The sequence below is a fragment of the Bufo gargarizans genome, chromosome 2 (assembly GCF_014858855.1).
Source record: "Bufo gargarizans isolate SCDJY-AF-19 chromosome 2, ASM1485885v1, whole genome shotgun sequence".
Classification (NCBI taxonomy): domain Eukaryota; kingdom Metazoa; phylum Chordata; class Amphibia; order Anura; family Bufonidae; genus Bufo; species Bufo gargarizans.
The window spans coordinates 602,191,809-602,212,704 of record NC_058081.1 but is presented as its reverse complement, the minus strand read 5'-3'; positions in this window follow the sequence as shown (position 1 = coordinate 602,212,704).

The following is a 20,896-nucleotide window of genomic DNA, read 5'->3' as shown; positions in this document are numbered from 1 at the left end:
TCTAGGACCTCATCGTCCCCTGCATCGTCTTCCACCCAGTCTTGATCCCTGACCTCCTGTTCAGTCTGCACACTGCAGAAAGACGCAGCAGTTGGCACCTGTGTTTCGTCATCATCAGAGACATGCTGAGGTGGTATTCCCATGTCCTCATCATCAGGAAACATAAGTGGTTGTGCGTCAGTGCATTCTATGTCTTTCACCGCTGGGGAAGGGCTAGGTGGATGCCCTTGGGAAACCCTGCCAGCGGAGTCTTCAAACAGCATAAGAGACTGCTGCATAACTTGAGGCTGAGACAGTTTCCCTGGTATGCATGGGGGTGATGTGACAGACTGATGGGGTTGGTTTTCAGGCGCCATCTGTGCGCTTTCTGCAGAAGACTGGGTGGGAGATAATGTGAACGTGCTGGATCCACTGTCGGCCACCCAATTGACTAATGCCTGTACCTGCTCAGGCCTTACCATCCTTAGAACGGCATTGGGCCCCACCATATATCGCTGTAAATTCTGGCGGCTACTGGGACCTGAGGTAGTTGGTACACTAGGACGTGTGGATGTGGCAGAACGGCCACGTCCTCTCCCAGCACCAGAGGGTCCACTAACACCACCACGACCATGTCCACGTCCGCGTCCCTTACTAGATGTTTTTCTCATTGTTATGGTTCACCACAACAACAAATATATTATTTGGCCCAATGTATTGTATTCAAATTCAGCGGGATATAAATTTGAGGCCTAGTATTTAGGCGCTGGGTGACCGGTATGGATTTAGTGACAGAATTAGACTTGGAAATGCACAGAAGCGGGTGTGTGTGAAGTTATTCTGAATGACCCAATGTGCACCTTGAATATTATATACCCTTTTAGGGATAGATTTCAAATAGCTCTGATATAGCAGAAACCACTAAATTATGAAATTGCTAAATTGGGAATTGTATTTCAACCCAGAACAAAAAATGTGCTTTGACGGACACTAAATAACTTTCCCAGCCACAACAGGACAGCGTTAACGAGAGATTTAGCAGGATATAAATTTGAGGCCTAGTATTTAGGCGCTGGGTGACAGGTATGGGTTTAGTGACAGAATTAGACTTAGGCCCCTTTCACACGGGCGTTGCGGAAAAATGTGCGGGTGCGTTGCGGAAACACCCGCGATTTTTCCGCGCGAGTGCAAAACATTGTAATGCGTTTTGCACTCGCGTGAGAAAAATCGCGCATGTTTGGTACCCAAACCCGAACTTCTTCACAGAAGTTCGGGCTTGGGATTGATGTTCTGAAGATTGTATTATTTTCCCTTATAACATGGTTATAAGGGAAAATAATAGCATTCTGAATACAGAATGCTTAGTATAATAGTGCTGGAAGGGTTAAAAATAATAAAAAAGTTAACTCACCTTATCCCCATGATCGTGTAGATCCCGGTCTGTTCTTTAGCTGTGGACTGAATGACCTTTGGTGATGTCAGATCACATGCTCCAATCACATGGTCCATCACCATGGTGATGGAGCATGTGATCTGACATCACCACAGGTCCTTTAGCCACAGCTAAAGAACAGACCGACCGGGAACTAGGCGATCATGGGGATAAGGTGAGTTAACTTTTTTTATTTTTTTTAACCCTCCCAGCACTATTATACTAAGCATTCTGTAGTCAGAATGCTATTATTTTCCCTTATAACCATGTTATAAGGGAAAATAATACAGTGAATAGACTGTCACCTAGAACCCATGTGTGGAAATCGCACCGCATCCGCACTTGCTTGCGGATGCTTGCGATTTTCACGCAACCCCATTCATTTCTATGGGGCCTGCGTTACGTGAAAAACGCTGAATATAGAACATGCTGCGATTTTCACGCAACGCATAAGTGATGCGTGAAAATCACCGCTCATGTGAACAGCCCCATAGAAATGAATGGGTCAGGATTCAGTGCGGGTGCAATGCGTTCAACTCACGCATCGCACCCGCACGGAAATCTCGCCCGTGTGAAAGGGGCCTTAGAAATACACAGTAGCGGGTGTGTGTGAAGTTATTCTGAATGACCCAATGTGCACCTTGAATATTATATACCCTTTTAGGGATAGATTTCAAATAGCTCTGATATAGCAGAAACCACTAAATTATGAAATTGCTAAATTGGGAATTGTATTTCAACCCAGAACAAGAAATGTGCTTGAACGGACACTAAATAACTTTCCCAGCCACAACAGGACAGCGGTAACGAGAGATTTAGCGGGATATAAATTTGAGGCCTAGTATTTAGGCGCTGGGTGACCGGTATGGATTTAGTGACAGAATTAGACTGGGATATGGCCAAAAAATAACCACACTATTGCTGGTTAAATGCACTTGGTGATGGGCGCAGCTTGCCCCTGATGTAGTATATGGCCAAAAAATGAACAGACTATTGCTGGTTAAATGCACTTGGTGTCACAGCTTGACCAACCACACTACTGAGGGTTAAATGCACTTGGTGACGGGCGCAGCTTGCCCCTGATGTAGTATATGGCCAAAAAATGAACAGACTATTGCTGGTTAAATGCACTTGGTGACGGGCGCAGCTTGCCCCTGATTTAGTATATGGCCAAAAAATGAACAGACTATTGCTGGTTAAATGCACTTGGTGTGATAGCTTGACCAACCACACTACTGAGGGTTAAATGCACTTGGTGACGGGCGCAGCTTGCCCCTGATGTAGTATATGGCCAAAAAATAAACAGACTATTGCTGGTTAAATGCACTTGGTGTGACAGCTTCACCCTGATGTAGGCTTTAGCCAAAAAACAAACGCACCATTGAGGGTTAAATGCACTTGGTGACAGGCGCAGCTTGCCCCTGATGTAGTATATGGCCAAAAAATAAACAGACTATTGCTGGTTAAATGCACTTGGTGTGACAGCTTCACCCTGATGTAGGCTTTAGCCAAAAAACAACCACACCATTGAGGGTTAAATGCACTTGGTCGCAGCTTGTGCTGGCGCACCACAAGACACAAAATGGCCGCCGATCACCCCAGAAAAATGTGACTGACAAACGGTCTGGGCAGCCTAAAAACAGTGAGCAATTGAGGATCAGCAGCTCAATGATCCACAGCTGCAGATCGATCAGTTAATCAAGTCCTTTGGAGGAGTTAATCTGCCTAATCTCGCCCTACTGTCGCAGCCGCAACCTCTCCCTACGCTAATCAGAGCAGAGTGACGGGCGGCGCTATGTGACTCCAGCTTAAATAGAGGCTGGGTCACATGGTGCTCTGGCCAATCACAGCCATGCCAATAGTAGGCATGGCTGTGATGGCCTCTTGGGGCAAGTAGTATGACGCTTGTTGATTGGCTGCTTTGCAGCCTTTCAAAAAGCGCCAAGAAAGCGTCACAAAAGCGCGAAGAAAGCGACGAACACCGAACCCGAACCCGGACTTTTACGAAAATGTCCGGGTTCGGGTCCGTGTCACGGACACCCCAAAATTCGGTACGAACCCGAACTATACAGTTCGAGTTCTCTCATCCCTAGTTATTAGTTTTCAAACTTAGCCGGGCACGGCACTTCAGAGGGGCGTTCCTGGGCACCGTGGAGAAAGAATAACGCCCCTCTGGGCTCCTTACAGCTTCATTTACATATCATAAGAATCGATTTTTTGAAGACATGACAAGACTCACAATCAAAAGAACAAGACAGATGGAAAACAGGTACTCTGTTAAACATGGATTCATGAAAAAAAAATTGGGGGTAAATTGCTAGTGACAGATTCCCTTTAAGGCTACTTTCACACTTGCGTTCAGAGCGGATCCGTCTGGTGTCTGCACAGACGGATCCGCACCTATAATGCAAACGCTTAGATCCGTTCAGAACGGATCCGTTTGCATTAACATGAACAAAAAAAAAACAACATTTTTTTTTTGTTCATGATAGTGCAAACGGATCCGTTTTGACTTTACATTGAAAGTCAATGGGGGACGGATCCGTTTGAAAATTGAGCCACACTGTGTCAACTTCAAACGGATCCGTCCCCATTGACTTACATTGTAAGTCTGGACGGATCCGTTTGCCTCCGCACGGCCAGGCTGCAAGCAGCGTTCAAGTGTCCGCCTGCTGAGCGGAGGACAGACGGAGCCATACTGATGCATTCTGAGCGGATCCGCATCCACTCAGAATGCATTAGGGCTGGACGGATCCGTTCGGTGCCGCTTGTGAGAGCCTTCAAACGGAGCTCACAAGCGGAGACCCGAACGCAAGTGTGAAAGTAGCCTAACATGGCACCCCAAATAAGGAGACCTGCAGGCTGCAGCAGATATCCCATGTGACAGGTCACCCCCAGGAAACCCCTAACAGTTTCTGTAGGTCATGTATAAATTTATTTAATGGGGGTGTGGCATGGGAGGAGCAAAGTCAGGAAGTGGGAGGGGCCATGGTGGGTAGTGGGCGCGGTTAAGGGGCCCAATTCAGATTTTTGCTATGGGGCCCAGTGATTCCTATGTACGCCTCTGGCAGGAGAGCAGGAGAGCAGGAAACCATGAATAACCAGGACTCTTCTCAGGTGTCCGGGACTCTTTTCCAGGCCGAGTCTGCAATCATTGTGATGTTGGTTCCCTTTAAGGGTTTAACCTATTCTATGTCATATTTTATAGCATTTAGAGGTGGTAATAATATCAGCCTTTAATCCTGACAACCATCTTGTAATACGTACATTTACAGGCTTTGTTCACACCTGTGCCGTTACTGTATTTCTGTTCTTTTGTTCCATCACAGAACTAGAACAATGAAAATAACAGGAAAGCTGGATCCTTGACAGGATGCAAACAGCACTCAATGAACCTCATCTTTCATTTTACTGGAAAAATAGCACATTTTTTTTACCTAGTCTACGGTGGAGGCATCTAAAGGTACCTCTAAAGCACATCTTCACAAGTTCTGAGGTGGGTTTGGAAACAGTGTTCACATTGCGTGGTTTATATTGTGTCCTAAGCAGTAGGGTGTAGATAGAAATATACATCCCACATACACAGTTCTAGTGCTATAATGGTCCTGCGGGTTTCAAGATATGTAATATTTCTGCCAGCTGTGCCCAGCTTGCTCCATGCCCACCCACAGCTTGCATGTTCCTCACTTTACACTTTTGGTAGGTCTTTGTGTCCTGATATTCATCTCACACTCATTAGACATCTTCTGAAATAATTATGTGATTACAAGCATGATGCCCTGCATTCTTCACTCCTATTTAGTGCCCAGCCTCAGGCTGCATGTGGGCTACACCAAGGTGGAATTCTGCACTACACCGCCGTGGGTGGGAGCAACCGGCACCATCAGCACACAGAAAAAAAGCTTTCTTACATAGATATGACCATTAGACATAGTGAATGGTATTTCTCCCAACATTGTATTTGTCACAGCAGGACACTTATCAAAGAAAAATAACTTTAATTAACTTAATTTCACACTTCATAGATAGATTTGATATAGATAGATAGGTAAATCTATCTATCTATCTATCTACCATATCTCTCCTCACAGGTAGCTCCCATATCTATCTTTCTAATTATCCTTTTAAAAAAATCTATCTATCTTTTTTATCTATATCTATAGATCTATAAATATATTGATCTATATCTAGACTAATAGATACTAGACAGATTATCTGTCGCTCATTGAGATGAATAGATAGATAGACAGAAAGATAGATAGATAAATATTGTACAGATTCTATCGCTCATTGAGATAGATAGATAGATAAATGAAACAAAGAGAAAAATATCAATAGACAGGCAGATATATAAATATATAGAGATACAGTAGATAGAAGGATAGATAGATAGACATAAGTAGATTCTAGATATTAGATTATCTCTTGCTCATTGTGATGGATGGGTAGATAGTCGGACAGATAGATGGATAGATAGATAGATTAGATAGCTAGATAGATAGGTAGATAGATAAAATATATAAAATATATAATACAACTAGACAGGGAAATGAAAAGACATCTGATTAGGAATGGAGTTTGGATGTAAACATGAACTAACATTAGACAGTCCTTTAAGATTTTCGTCTGGAATTCATTATTGCAGATCTTACCAGCTGGCTCACAGTTCTTGTGCCAACAGGGTCTGAGAAGTAAAGCTCCCAGACAGACCATCTTGGCACTGGACAGAAAATAAATACCATTGTTTAAATTGTGCATTAAACAGCTTATACGCCTCTTTCTTAAGAGGTTACTGATAATGGCACATTACATGAGCCCCAGACCGCACATGGAAAAGTCATTAATGGTAAGGGATAATTGGAGGAACTAGAAGTTTGTTCGGGTGAAGTGGTTGGCAGAAATTTCTAAAGAATACATTAAAAAGTATGACAATAAGAGGGGGTGGAGAGGCAGTTGTCTAGGATCGGCATGATTCGGGGCAGCAAATGGGATTATGAACTTTTTTGATGCAGACCAAATATTCTTCATCTTTCCCTTTAAAAGTGTGTAATGTTCCTTATCTCATATCTGGTGGAACTGCCCTTTGATAGAGTCATACTGGAGAGAGATCACCGCAGAGGTCAGAAAATGTACCACACAAGACTTCCAGATCTCACTAGAAATGGTAGTATTTTCCAAGTCAACCAGCCAATATTCCCCTTCCAAGAAAAATTTGGTAACGAACCTCATTGCGGCAGCTAAATCTTTGATTCCATTGCATTGGCTGTAGTGGTCTGAGAAATATGGCTTGTCTATCTTCTATTAAGATACTGGATATTCACTATGTTAGGACATGTCAAATTGTCATGTACACCTATACATGATATATGAAAAATGATAAATAAAGAATTTACAAAAAAAAAAAAAAAAGTGTGTAATGTGTCATTTGCCCTGGGGTGGCGCTGCTGGGAAATTGAACATCTGCCATGTTTGCCCACAGAATACACATCATCACTGGGGGTCCCAGCAGGGGACACTTTATAAACTTACTGTCAAGGGGCCCATTCTAGCAAGTAGGGACTGTCTAAAGAAGGCTTAGGGCAACTGCAGCAGTAATAAATGGGCATCAGAGTCAGACTATTCACCTTTAGAAGCTAAGGCCCTACACCACATACTGTAGGCCATGTATTATTGAAAGTTATCCTCTACCAACTACAACCCTACCATCAAGAACTTCAGCAAATACCTTAAAGAAACCTTGGGCAAAAAATACACTATGTTATGTCAAGGGCAGGGCCTAAGAGGTGGAGCGTGACAAAGGAAGTCAAAGATTATCAAAGATAGAATTCCTGTGTCATGCACCGCCCCCTCTGGTTCTACAGTTTCCCCATAATTAACAATACTGCCTTGTGTATCTGAGAATCTTTGGATCAAGTCCAACCAAAGTTACAGCTGTATTAGAGACTGAATGTTCTCCCATAGTTTTTGTGGGTGTTTTTTCCCCCCTTTATCCTAGAAACAGGTTCATACTGTACATACCAATAGTGGTGAAGCAGAAATTCACTTCGCTATCACGTCAGCAACAGTAACAAAAAACTGCAACAAATCTGTTGAAAACCATGTGGCTATATGCAGGTGCTATGACTTTACTGTGACATGTACAAAATGGTCAGATGAAATTCAGCTGCTACCTGATTCCTGTATTTTGTTCTCATACTGTATTATTATTATTATACCTTCCATTTTTATATTTCTACACTGGACTCGATAATAAAAAAAGTAGGCATTTATCTTCTAAGTTCCCCCTAGTGGCTCCTTCAAGCAGCAGGAGTTTTATTATTTACTTTTTTGGACTATTAAACACCTGACTATAGGGTGCACTCAGATTTGAAACAATACGGAACGGGTTAATGAAATTAAATGGTCCAAGATAATCCATCCTTTCTTGGTATTGTTGCATAGAAGAGGGGAGTTAATATTTATTATTATAATATATTTTGTGTAAGCTAAGCTAATAAATAAAAATAAAAAATACAGCAAGTCGATGCCTATTCAGGGGATTTGGAGCTCTGTATCAGAAAAACAGCTCTGACCACCATAAAGATTTATTATTGAATTAATCAGCACAGAATGTTGGACCTAAAAACCTCATGGTATGAAAAGGGGAAGATTTATTTTCAACCAATATAATTTATGTAGATGATACTAATGGATATTTCTTTAAGGACTGTCAATATGATGTCCAGCCTGGAGAATGACTTTCTATCTGTTTTCTGTGTTAATATTACCTAACCAGGAAGATGTCGACGATCTAACACAAGAGTGTGTGGGAACAACAGCTTAGGAATCTCTTTGGCATTTGAGATGGGACTATACCAGTTTTATTCCATGGAAATATATTCTGCATGCAGGTTGGTGCCAAGGATGAGAATCACATTGTAATTCAATGGAACTTCTTCTGGCAGCGAACGGCTGGATGTGAAAGAAATCCTTCAGTTATGCTATAAAACTTTACTGAAGTTCAAGAAAGTTCCTCAAGTAACACATGGCTGTGTAAGACACTGAATGGAGACCGATCCCAGACGTTCTCATGTCATCATAAATGGAACACAAAAGAAAGCCCTGTCTGTCCAGTAGGTCATGTATATGTCTTTTGTATGTTAAAATCTGTCACTCTGTTTATGTTCCTGTCACAGTAAGTATAGTGCTCTGGAGCAGGGGTACTTTAAAGTCTTGACTAGTGTTGGGCGAGCATGCTCTGCCGAACACTAAATTTACTCGAGCATCGCGGTGTTCGGCTGGACCCGCGTGTGCTCGAGCGCGATGCTCGAGTATCCTCCTTGCACGTTTGTTGGCTACTGGCATTACAGTGATTCGCTGGCCGGAACGCTATATAGCACCCGATGACATGTGTTCGGCTCAGTCTTAGTCAGGGAGAGCTGTGCTGAAGAAGGGACAGAGACTGTAGAGAGTGATATAGTAATATTTTATTGAAAAAACTTGTTAGAGACAGCAACATTATCTGCGCTACATCTCCTGTGTAACGTGTGCGCAGCCTAAAAATACCTGTGACATCCAGTGTACTTTTTCCGTAGATGGTGTCCGCTGCGGAGAGTTACATTACCTGCACTACATCTTCTGTATAATGTTTGCACATCCTAAATATCAGTGACATTAATTTAGTGTAATTTTTTATAAGCTGCTGGTGACAGCGACATTTCTTGCAGTATAGCTCCTGTATAACATTTGCGCATTCTAAAATTATCTGTGACATTCAGCGGACAGCGACATTATCTTTGCTGCATCTCCTGTTTAACGTGTGCGCATACTAAAAATATCTGTGACATTCTGTGTACTTTATTTGCGCATATACTTACAAAACCTGCGCTACTGTACGTGAGACATACTTGCAAGCATATACACCATTTAGTATGTGCAAGGCGAACAGTAAGGGACGGGAAAGTGGCCGTGCTGCTGATGGTGCACGCAGAGGCCGTGGCCCTGGGTGCAGTGAAATTGTGCCTGCTGCCAGAGCACAAGAAACATACTCATCCACGATACCTAGCTTTATGTCCCAGTTTGCAGGGCGGCGCAGGACGCCACTCTCGAAGTCAGACCAGTGTGACCAGGTGGTCGGTTGGATTGAAGCAGATAATTCCAGTCAGTTAAGCACCACCCTGTCTTCCACAAAGTCCAGTCTCAGTAGCCAAGAGTCTGGTCAACAGAATCCTCACCCTGATACCCCTTCCTCCCACCATGGAGAGTCTTGGCAAACAAGTGATCCCACACTCTGATATTCCGAGGAGCTCTTTTCATCACCATTCCTTGATTTTAGCCTCTCGACAAGCCTGCTTGAAGAGGGACATGAGGGAATATTGTGCCCTGATTCCCAAACTCTTGAGCATCCACAGTCACAAGAAGATGATGTGGGGAATGGCACTTAGTGTTTCACGAGGTGGACGATGATGATGAGGCACAGTTGCCATAAAGTCAACTGCAATTATTGTCTCAAGAGGTTGATGATGAGGATGAGACACAGTTGTCAAAAACTAAGGTTGTTGTTAGGTTCCTAAGTCAGGAGGATGACCAGAGTGAGGAAGTGGACGATTAAGTCACTGACCCAACCTGGGACGGTGGCAAGCCAAGCGAGGACAGCAGTACAGAGGGGGAGGGATCTGCAGCACTGCAACAGGAAGAAGGATTCAAACAGAAAAAAGGAGCATAAGTGGGGGATCAGGAACGGAGGGGGGTTTGGAAGTAGGTAGGGTAGGTGGGAAAATGGGCAGGGGGGAAGAAGAGGGAGGCAGGAGTGAGGTAGTGGGTGGAAAAGGGGGGGGGGAAATGGGAAAAGAATGGGAAAAGACGGGCGTCACGGAATGTTGAAAAAAATGATTTGTCAGAGACAAGAGAGGCAGCTCACACTAGGTAGGACTAGGTTTCAAAACAAACAAAAACAAAAAGGAACACACTGCCTTCTTTACATCCTCTAGGTGGTACTAATACTATAGTATCCACTTCCCCACAGAGCATAAGAGCAGTCAACATTGACTCTCCTCTGAGAGGTAAGAGCAGTACTAACACCTACCCCTTGTCGAAGGCCCACCTGAGTCCTAAACACACCAATAGCCATGAAAGTAATCCAGATCCCAACCACCCCCGTAATGAAGACCCTGCCAGTACTGATAGTAAAGTTGCCATTGATTGGAATGGGGACAACCTAGACATTGGTCTCACACCCAACACACCTTCTCCCCTCCATTCATCCTCTCTTACGAGAAATCTTCATATGAAAATTCCCCAGACACAGCAAATTAACCTTAACGCCAATACCCAAATTAGGCCCCCATCGGCATGTATCCTCAGTGATCCCTCTCCTAACAGTACATTAGATAATATATCTACCTATAGTGATCATTCATTAAGTCCTGAACCTTTTTTAGCCCTGCCTACTAATTTGGCTGAACAATCTTTTCTATGCCATTTATCACCATCTGCCGGCACCCCTACTAGATCCTCTCAGTCCAGACCAGTTTTAACAAGTATTCAGTTACTATCACCCTATCTCATTAATTCCCCTCTGGTCCGACTCAACACTTTTCAGAATCTTCGCTCACAGCAAAATCAGAAAATCACCCAGTTCTTCAGTCCAATCCAATCACTTCCACTCAGAAACAAAAAAACAATATCCGGCGACAAGGGAGCAGAGGAGGCAAGAGACATAAGCCCAAACAACAAAAAGTCACGGCCCACACTAAAAAATCAATAGACCGTCCGACAGCGACTCTAAAAGAAAAAGGTATCTTTAATCTATTCAGTTACAACTTTAATAGAAGCAAAATTGAAGTACTCTCAAAAGGTTTGTCTTTTTGTCCATCAAAGGGGTCATATATTTTCAAACTTTTTGTCGACCTAAACCAATATATATAAAAATTAACGCTTAAACGTCACTTTCTTCTTAAAAATAATACTCCCAATCCAGTCATCCCAATCCTTGCCAACTCAACCGGCAGAGGTGGACGAGGATGCAGTAGAGACTCTATTGGAAGAATTTTTTGAAGACCCCATTCCATCTCAATTTAAACCCCGGTCTACGTTCTACCCAATAGAGAACCGGGTTCCCCACTTAGAAACTTTTTATAACATGGTCCTCACAGATTTTAAGACTCTTGCCGACTCTGGACAGACCAATATAAACCCACTGCATAACCTTACTATCTCCTCACTCAGATCAAACAGAGATATAGTCATCAAGAGTGCTGATAAGGGTGGGGGGATTGTCATTTTAAACTCTAGCACATATGATAATGAAACCCTAAGAATCCTTTCAGATACTAAATACGATATAAAACTCCAAGGTGATCCAAGGGATGGCTTCAAGAAAGCCTTAACACTACTTATAGATAGAGGTTTCACAGATCAGATCCTCACTAAAAAAGAAACCCAGTTCCTCAAAACACCTTTCCCTTCTACACCATATTTCTATTTTTTACCAAAAATACACAAGTCCCTTACTAATTCCCCAGGCCGGCCGATTATTTCAGGAGTAGACTCTTTGACGTCTTACCTTTCTGAATACATAGATCACATACTCCAGAAATATGTGAGGCACTTACCCTCCTATTTAAGTGATTCAAGTTATCTCATCACACTCCTTCAGGACATCACTTGGGAACCGGGCATGCTATGGGTCACATTAGACGTATCGGCGCTGTACAGTAACATTCAACACCACCAAGGCATCCTTGCAGTCAAAAGCTCTTTAAAAGAAGATCTATTTCTACCACCGAAACAAAAAAAATGTTAATTTTAGACTCTATTCTCTTTATACTCACCCATAACTACTTCCACTATAAAGGCGATTTCTATCTACAATAATGTGGAACGACCATAGGCACTAAGTTCGCACCCTCATATGCAAACATAGAAACATAGAATGTGTTGGCAGATAAGAACCATTTGGCCCATCTAGTCTGCCCAATATACTGAATACTATGGATAGCCCCTGGCCCTATCTTATATGAAGGATGGTCTTATGCCTATCCCATGCATGCTTAAACTCCTTCACTGTATTTGCAGCTACCACTTCTGCAGGAAGGCTATTCCATGCATCCACTACTTATTTATGCATCCAAATTTATTTATGTTTTTTTTTTTAAAGATGGAGGGACTCCTCAATCATAGTGACATTAGTTTCTATAAAATATATATAGATGACATCATCTTCATCTGGAAGGGGGACCTATACTCTCTGTCTCCGTTCATTCAGAGGTTAAATCAAAATGATTGGAGTGTCACCTTCACTGCACACTCTGATCCTAAGTCCATAGTTTTTGTAGATCTCCACCTCCAGATTCAAAATGGCTCAATTGTAAAGAGCACACACTTTAAAGAAATTGATTCTAACAGCTAGTAGTTGTCACTTCCATAAGTGGAAAAAGAATATCCCCTATGGACAGATGTAACGGATCTAGAGGAACTGCTCGGGCAACAATATCCTTACAAATAAACTGCAAATTTTGCAAAAAAGATTCAGAGAAAAGGGTTATCCAAAAGGCCTGATTTCAGACTCCAAATCTAAAATCTTAAGAGAGAGCCAGGCCGACTGCTTAAAACCCCATGCAACCACTCCTAAATCTAATACAGTAGATGTACAATCACATTTTTTTTTACGAGATACAACTCCCAGCCTAACCTCATTAAAAAAATCCTTCAGAGGAATTGGTCAATCCTCCCTAAAGACCCTGTCATAGGTAAAACCCTCTCTGACAAACCGAAAATCACCTTCAGACGAGCCCATACACTGAAAAATGTATTAGCCCCCTCTTGTCCCAAATTCTCCATCCAAAATATCGCTATCTCAGATGGGAATCCAGCAAGAATCCAGAAAGGATCCTTTCGCTGTGGCTCCAAACGCTGCATGTGTTGCCATACCATCTCTGACAATACAAATTCAGTGACTATCTCAAATACAGGAGAATCCGCACACACCACGAACTGCAACACTATATATGTCATCTATATGTTGAAGTGCCCATGCGGCCTACATTACATAGGATGGACCACTCAAACATTAACCCCTTAAGGACCCATGACGTACATGTACGTCATTTCTGTCCAGGACTTAAAGACCCGTGACATACATGTACTTCATGGTGATCGGGTGCAGGAGATGTGCCCACCCGATCCGCAGCAGGGGTCCGGCAGTAACTGATAGCCGGACCCCTGCTGCATGCGCCGGCATCGGTGAAATCACAGATGCTGGCGCATTAATCCTTGATGTGCCGCGGTTAGCGTTCACCGCGGCACCTGCCATGTCGGGCGGGGATCGGAGCTGCCATCGGGTCCCCGTGCTGCTGTGACGGGGACCCGATAGCAGGGAAGGTAGCGCGATGCCTTTCCTAGGCATCGGGGCTGCCTTCCGGGGGAGAGCCTGTGAGATCCAGCCCCTGGATCTCACAGGCAGGAAGCTGTATGTGTAATACACACTGTACTACACTTACAGCCAATGCATTCCAATACAGTATTGGAATGCATTGTTAGGGGGATCAGACCCCCAAAAGTTGAAGTCCCAAAGTGGGACAAAAAATGAAGTGAAATAAAAGATGAAAAAAGAAAGTTTCCCCCCCAAAAAAAATTAAAAGTGGCAAGTAAAAAAAAAAAAAAAACACAAAACACGTCATTTTCCCCAAATAAAGTAAAGAAAAGTATAAAAAATAGGGAAAAAAAAGAAAAGTAGACATATTACGTATTGCCGCCATTTCGCCAAAAATAATATACACACATATAAAATAAATTCAATCTTTATTGTTTAAAAATTATAGCAAAAGTACATACAGTGGTAGCAGTGCAGGACAGTACTGCGACGAGTATAAGTCCACCATCCCCCCAACAACAATAGCTCCTTTGGTTAGATTTGCACAGTCAGAAAAGCAGATTATATACCGCAATCTTAGTACAAATATTGTGTAAAAAACACATATAAAAATAGATAGCTCATATATCTCATATCCTGACCTCATGCCACATCATATTACCATACCCATTTGCTGCCATTAAATATTAGCGTAGCATGGAGGCATACTCCAAATACATGCAGAAAGCACACAATGTTTAGCATTGTGTGCAAAATCCTAAATGGCAAAATAGCCAGTGGTACATGATGAGCATAAGAAAAGAAGATACTGACCAGGAGTGGAGAGGGAGTGATGGCACCAACCCGACGCGTGTTTCGCCTCGCTTCTTCAGGGGGCGTCCCCTTTTTTGGCAGATTCTCCATTTTAATAAATTTTTTCCAGTTACAAAGCAAGGGTTAACAGCCAAACAAAACTCAATATTTAGGGCCCTGATTCTGTAGTTTACAGAAACACCCCATATGTGGTCGTAAACTGCTGTTGGGGCACACGGCAGGGCGCAGAAGAAAAAGAATGTCATACGGTTTTTGGAAGGCAGATTTTGCTGGACTGGTTTTTTGACACCATGTCCCATTTGAAGCCCCCCTGATGCACCCCTAGAGTAGAAACTCCCAAAAATGTACCCTATTTTAGAAACTACACCCCTCAAGATATACAAAACTGATTTTACAAACTTTGTTAACCCTTTAGGTGTTCCACAAGAATTAATGGAAAATAAAGATGACATTTCAGAATTTCACTTTTTCGGCAGATTTTCCATTATAAGCAATTTTTTCCAGTTACAAAGCAAGAGTTAACAGCCAAACAAAAGGTTGGCTGTTTGGAAGGCAGATTTTGCTAGACTGTTTTTTGGACACCATGTCCTATTTGAAGCCCCCCTGATAGACCCCTAGAGTAGAAACTCCAAAAAAGTGACCCCATTTTATAAACTACGGGATAAGGTGGCAGTTTTGTTAGTACTATTTTAGAGTACATATGATTTTTGGTTGCTCTATATTACACTTTTTGTGAGGCAAGGTAACAAGAAATAGCTGTTTTGGCACCGTTTTTATTTTTTGTTATTTACAACATTCATCTGACAGGTTAGATCATGTGGTATTTTTATAGAGCAGGTTGTCACGGACGCGACAATACCAAATATGACTATTTTTTGGGGTTGTTTGTTTCCATTTTTTGTCACCTTACATCAGAAAAAGTGTAATATCAAGCGATAAAAAAGTCATATGCACCCCAAAATAGTGCCAATCAAACAGTCATCTCATCCCGCAAACAATGAGCCCCTACATAAGACAGTCGCCCAAAAAAAAAAAAAAATATGAATTATGGCTTTCAGAATGTAGAGACATAAAAAATGTTTTTTTTCAAAAATGCTTTATTATGTAAAACTGAAACAAAAAAACGAAAGTAGTAGTCATATTTCATATTGTCGCGTCCGTAGCAACCTGCTCTATAAAAATAAAACATGATCTAACCTGTCAGATGAATGTTGTAAACGAAAAATAAAAACTATGCCAAAACAGCTATTTTTTGTCAAATTTTCCATTTTCTATCAGGGGGGCTTCTAATGGGACATGGTTTCAGCAAAATCTGCCTTCCAAAAACCATGTGGCATTCCTTTCCATCTGCGCCCTACCGTGTGGCCATACAGAAGTTTACAACCACATATGGGGTGTTTCTGTAAACTACAGAATCAGGGTAATAAATATTGAGTTTTGTTTGGCTGTTAACCCTTGCTTTGTTACTGGAAAAAATGGATTAAAATTGTAAATTCTCACAAAAATTTTAATTCAGAAATGTAATCTACATTTTCCATTTACTGTTGTGGAACACCTAAAGTGTTAACAAAGTTTGTAAAATGAGTTTTGACTACCTTGAAGGGTGTAGTTTCTTAAATGGGGTCACTTTTTTGGAGTTTGTACTCTAGGAGTGCATCAGGGGGGCTTCAAATGGGACATAGTGTAAATAAACCAGTCCAGCAAAATCTGCCTTCCAAAAACCATATGGCGTTCCTTTCCTTTTGCTCACTGCAGTGTGCCCGTACAGCAGTTTACAACCACATATGGGGTGCTTCTGTAAACTACACAATCAGGGCAATAAATATTGAGTTTTGTTTGGCTGTTAACCCTTGCTTTGTTAGCGGGGGAAAAATGATTAAAATGGAAAATATGCCAAAATTTCATCTCCATTTTCCATTAATTCTTGTGGAACACCTAAAGGGTTAACAACGTTTGTAAAATCAGTTTTGAATACCTTGAGGGATATAGTTTCTAAAATGGGGTCATTTTTGGGTGGTTTCTATTATGTAAGCCTCACAAAGTGACTTCAGACCCGAACTGGTCCTTAAAAAGTCGGTTTTGGAAATTTTCAGAAAAATTGTAAGATTTGCTTTTAAATTTCTAAACCTTCTAATGCCCCCAAAAAAGAAAATGTAATTTACAAAATGATCCAAACATGATGTAGACATATGGGGAATGTACAGTAATAACTATTACCACTGTCATGAAGTACAATATGTGACGAGAAAACAATCTCAGAATGGCCTGGATAAGTAAAAGCGTTTTAAAGTTATCACCACATAAAGTGACACTGGTCAGATTTGCAAAAAATGGCCGGGTCCTTAAGGTGAAATATGGCAGACTCCTTAAGGGGTTAAGGGACAGGCTTAACCAACACCAGTCCAATATTCAAAGGCAGTATCTAAAACATGGAGCGTCAAAACACTTTGCAGAAGCACACTGTCACGGCTGGCGGTGGGGGAAACCCCCAGCCGTGCGGTGCCAGGAGATGGTGGGGTTACCCCTTGGCCGGGACCACAGAGTTAGGGAGCAGGTCACCTCCTATAGCGTCCCTAACGCTGACCCTGTCTCCTGTCTGTATGAGCCGACCTCGGTGGTAGGAGGGCTCATACGCCGGAACCTAAGAGTCCCTACAAGCCCTCAAGTCGGCCCTGAACTAGGGGACAGAGTAAGACGACCTGCTCCTCCTAGACACGGAGGAGCAGGAGTCTCAACGGCCAAGCAACACAGGGGAAACATCAACAGACATATGGAAATGACAGGTAAGTGAGACTAGTCCTGCACTTACCTGCCACAGACACACAAACCTGGAACCCATGAACAAGTGCTGATGTCCACAGCAACATAAAGGACACAGCACACACCAGACATACAAGGGAAACCAGGAAACCATAAGCTGCACTAACAAGATAACCCCACACACACCTAGATAACACCAAGAAACATAGAAATTCCCAACACAGGTTTTATGACCAGAAGGATGGTCCTCACCAGGCAGATGGAGGAGACAGGAGGCTGCTCCAGCCAGCATGGCTGAGAGCAACCTACTGAGCCCAGCCAGGGACTGAGGCTTTATAGGCCAAGAGGCCCCACCCAACGATCAACCACACCCAGTGACATCACACACACTGGGAAGGAAGTTAACCCTTCCAGCACACAGAAGGGAAAACACACATATAAGGGGAAGTGCACATAATACATAACCCACACCAACCCACTCACCTGTTACCGCCAGCAACGGCATGCGTGGCCACCATGTTCTGGGGAACAGCCCGCAGGCCGAAACCCTGCCACCACATGCATACAACAGACGTTGCCGCGGACAACCACAGGTGAAGGGAGGTGTCTACGTGCATACAACACATAACCTCGTGCACCACAAAACGACAAAGGGAGTGCACATAAAACACGTTGCCAAGGGCAACCGCACGCACACTTGTTGTCCGCGGCAACCGCACCTGAGGCAAACAACTAAGTGCCCCAGCTGCGGTTGACGAACTCCCAAACCGCGGGCAACAGCATGCGGCACCCAAGGAGTCACGACCATGACCAGGGGTCGTGACACACACGAGGGCAACCGGATAGACCTGAAACTGACCCCCATAGATTCAGTTCTCCATTCATACTCTTAGCTGTGTAAGAAGGAGATGTTCTGGATTTTTAAGTTCAACTCCTTATTTCCATTTGGCCTTAATGAATCCCTAGAATACAGTCATTACAAGTTTTTATCTTTAGTTTTTATTTTATTTTTCAGGACTAGCCATAGATATATCTCTCTTCTGTACATGATATTTAATTGTCTACCAACTATTTATTTATTTATTATGAATATATGCAGGATGGGGCCATTCACTAAACCTTTGCCACTGTGGTACACAATATGTACTAATTCAGACGACCCAAAACTTTTGGTTTAGGGCCATCTTTCAGTTCACCAATTTCTACACTAATTTTAACACCATTAGGTATAATTACGCCTCCATAATGTTTTTATTATAATCATATTGTTAGGGATTACACCCAGCTCTGTTTTTGTCTAAATCTGTTTGCCATGTTTTTAAGATATTATGTATATATACAGTATATATATATATATATATATATATATATATTTATGTTTGTGTAATCCATATATCTTTATACCCATTGACGCCCAAGTGCAAGTGCACATGTCCGAATGCATGTATATACACACACACATATATATATATATATATATACACACAGGTCCTTCTAAAAAAAATTGCATATTGTGATAAAGTTCATTATTTTCTGTAATGTACTGATAAACATTAGACTTTCATATATTTTAGATTCATTACACACTAACTGAAGTAGTTCAAGCCTTTTATTGTTTTAATATTGATGATTTTGGCATACAGCTCATGAAAACCCAAAATTCCTATCTCAAAAAATTTGCATATCATGAAAAGGTTCTCTAAACGAGCTATTAACCTAATCATCTGAATCAACGAATTAGCTGCAAGTACTACCTTCAAGTACTACATTAAGTACAGTGAAGAGATATTGCAGGAGATAGTCAGGAGGTAGGCTGGAAGGTGGAAACAATACAAAAAAAAAGGTAAGATTTGTTTGATTTAAATTTACAAATTCTTTATTTATTTTTTTCTCCTCTTTAAAATGGCAGAATTGGTTCAGTGCAGGAATTGTTGTGCATTTATTTCATGTTCCACTCTTTGGAGATTCAGATGCTGTCAGATCTGTAGACAGTTCTCCTTACTGCAGCAGGAAATAGCATTTTTGAAATCTGAGATATTTAAATTATCTGTTAAACAAACTCCAGCTAGGACTGCTGCAATGCCACTGCCACAGAGGACCCCCAGAAATGGCAGATGGGTTACTGTAGGTTCTGGAAGACTTAGAGTGGTGGATAGAAGACATGTCCCACAGTCGGTGGTTCTCCATAATTCATTTGCAGCACTCTCAGAATGTAAGGACAACATGGATATGGACTCAAGCACAGAGGGTGAGAAACCACCGACTCCTATGTCTAATGTATGCAAGACTGCAGCCAAGGACAAAAAAGATAAAGTGAAGTCTCAAAGGAAGCAGCTGTTGCTGGGTGATTCAATCATAAGAAGTGTGGAGCTTAAAGAAAATGGTTTTGTGAGATGTCTCCCTGGGGCTACTGCTAGAAGAGATAGAAGACGTATTATTAATATTGTTAAGCAAGCAAAGCAGGAAGGGGACGTGGATGTTCTTGTCCATCTAGGGACAAATGACCTGGCTTGCTATGAAGTGTCAGAGGTGAAAAAATCTTTTATCACACTTAGTAATGACGTACAGGATTTTGCATCCACCATTTCATTTTCTGAAGTTCTGCCTGTGCATAATGTTCAGAATGATAGGCAGAGGCGCATAAAGGAGTTCAACATATGGCTTGGTAAATGGTGTCAAGAGCAAGGATTTGGCTTTGTTTCTCATGATAGCTCTACTTGGAATAGAAAGGAACTGTACAAAAAAGATGGTTTGCATCTTTCTCTCAAAGGAACAAATGTATTTAGTGAACAACTCCAAGAATTTGCGAAAGAGTATTTAAACTAGGAAGGGGGGGGCAAAAGAGTGAAAATAAAAGAGTCCAATTGGCCCCCGAAACAATGCCAGAACAGGTCAGAAGCACAGAGGTTAAGAAATTATAAGCTCAGAGTCCTGTCTACAAATGCTCGCAGTTTAGGTAAAAAAATCAATGAACTTGGGTCAATAATGGCATCTGAGAATGTAGATTTAGTGGCTGTTACGGAGACATGGTTTAATGAAAGAAATGACTGGGACATAACCATACCAGGGTACTCTTTATACAGAAGAGACAGAGAAGGCAAGAAAGGAGGAGGAGTGGCCCTGTATGTGAAAGATAGCATTAAATCTAACCTAATACAAGTTGGTGAGGCCAACATAGAGTCAGTTTGGGTTACATTGCAGTTTGCTAATCATGTAACTCGTGTAGGTGTGATATATAGACCACCTGGTCAAGTTAAAGAACTAGATGATCTACTAGTTGAAGAAATAGCTAAAATGACAATGAAAGGAGAAGTTATCATTATGGGAGATTTCAATCTTCCAGATATAAACTGGAAAACCAAAATAGCAAGTTCTACCAGGAGTACAGATATTCTAAATTCCCTACTGGGGTTATCCCTACAACAAATGGTTGAGGAGCCAACCCGGAGGGAGGCCATTTTGGATTTGGTATTCACAAATGGGGATTCGGTATATGATGTCATTGTAGGCGAAACCTTGGGATCTAGTGATCACCAGTCAGTGTGGTTTAATATAAGAAC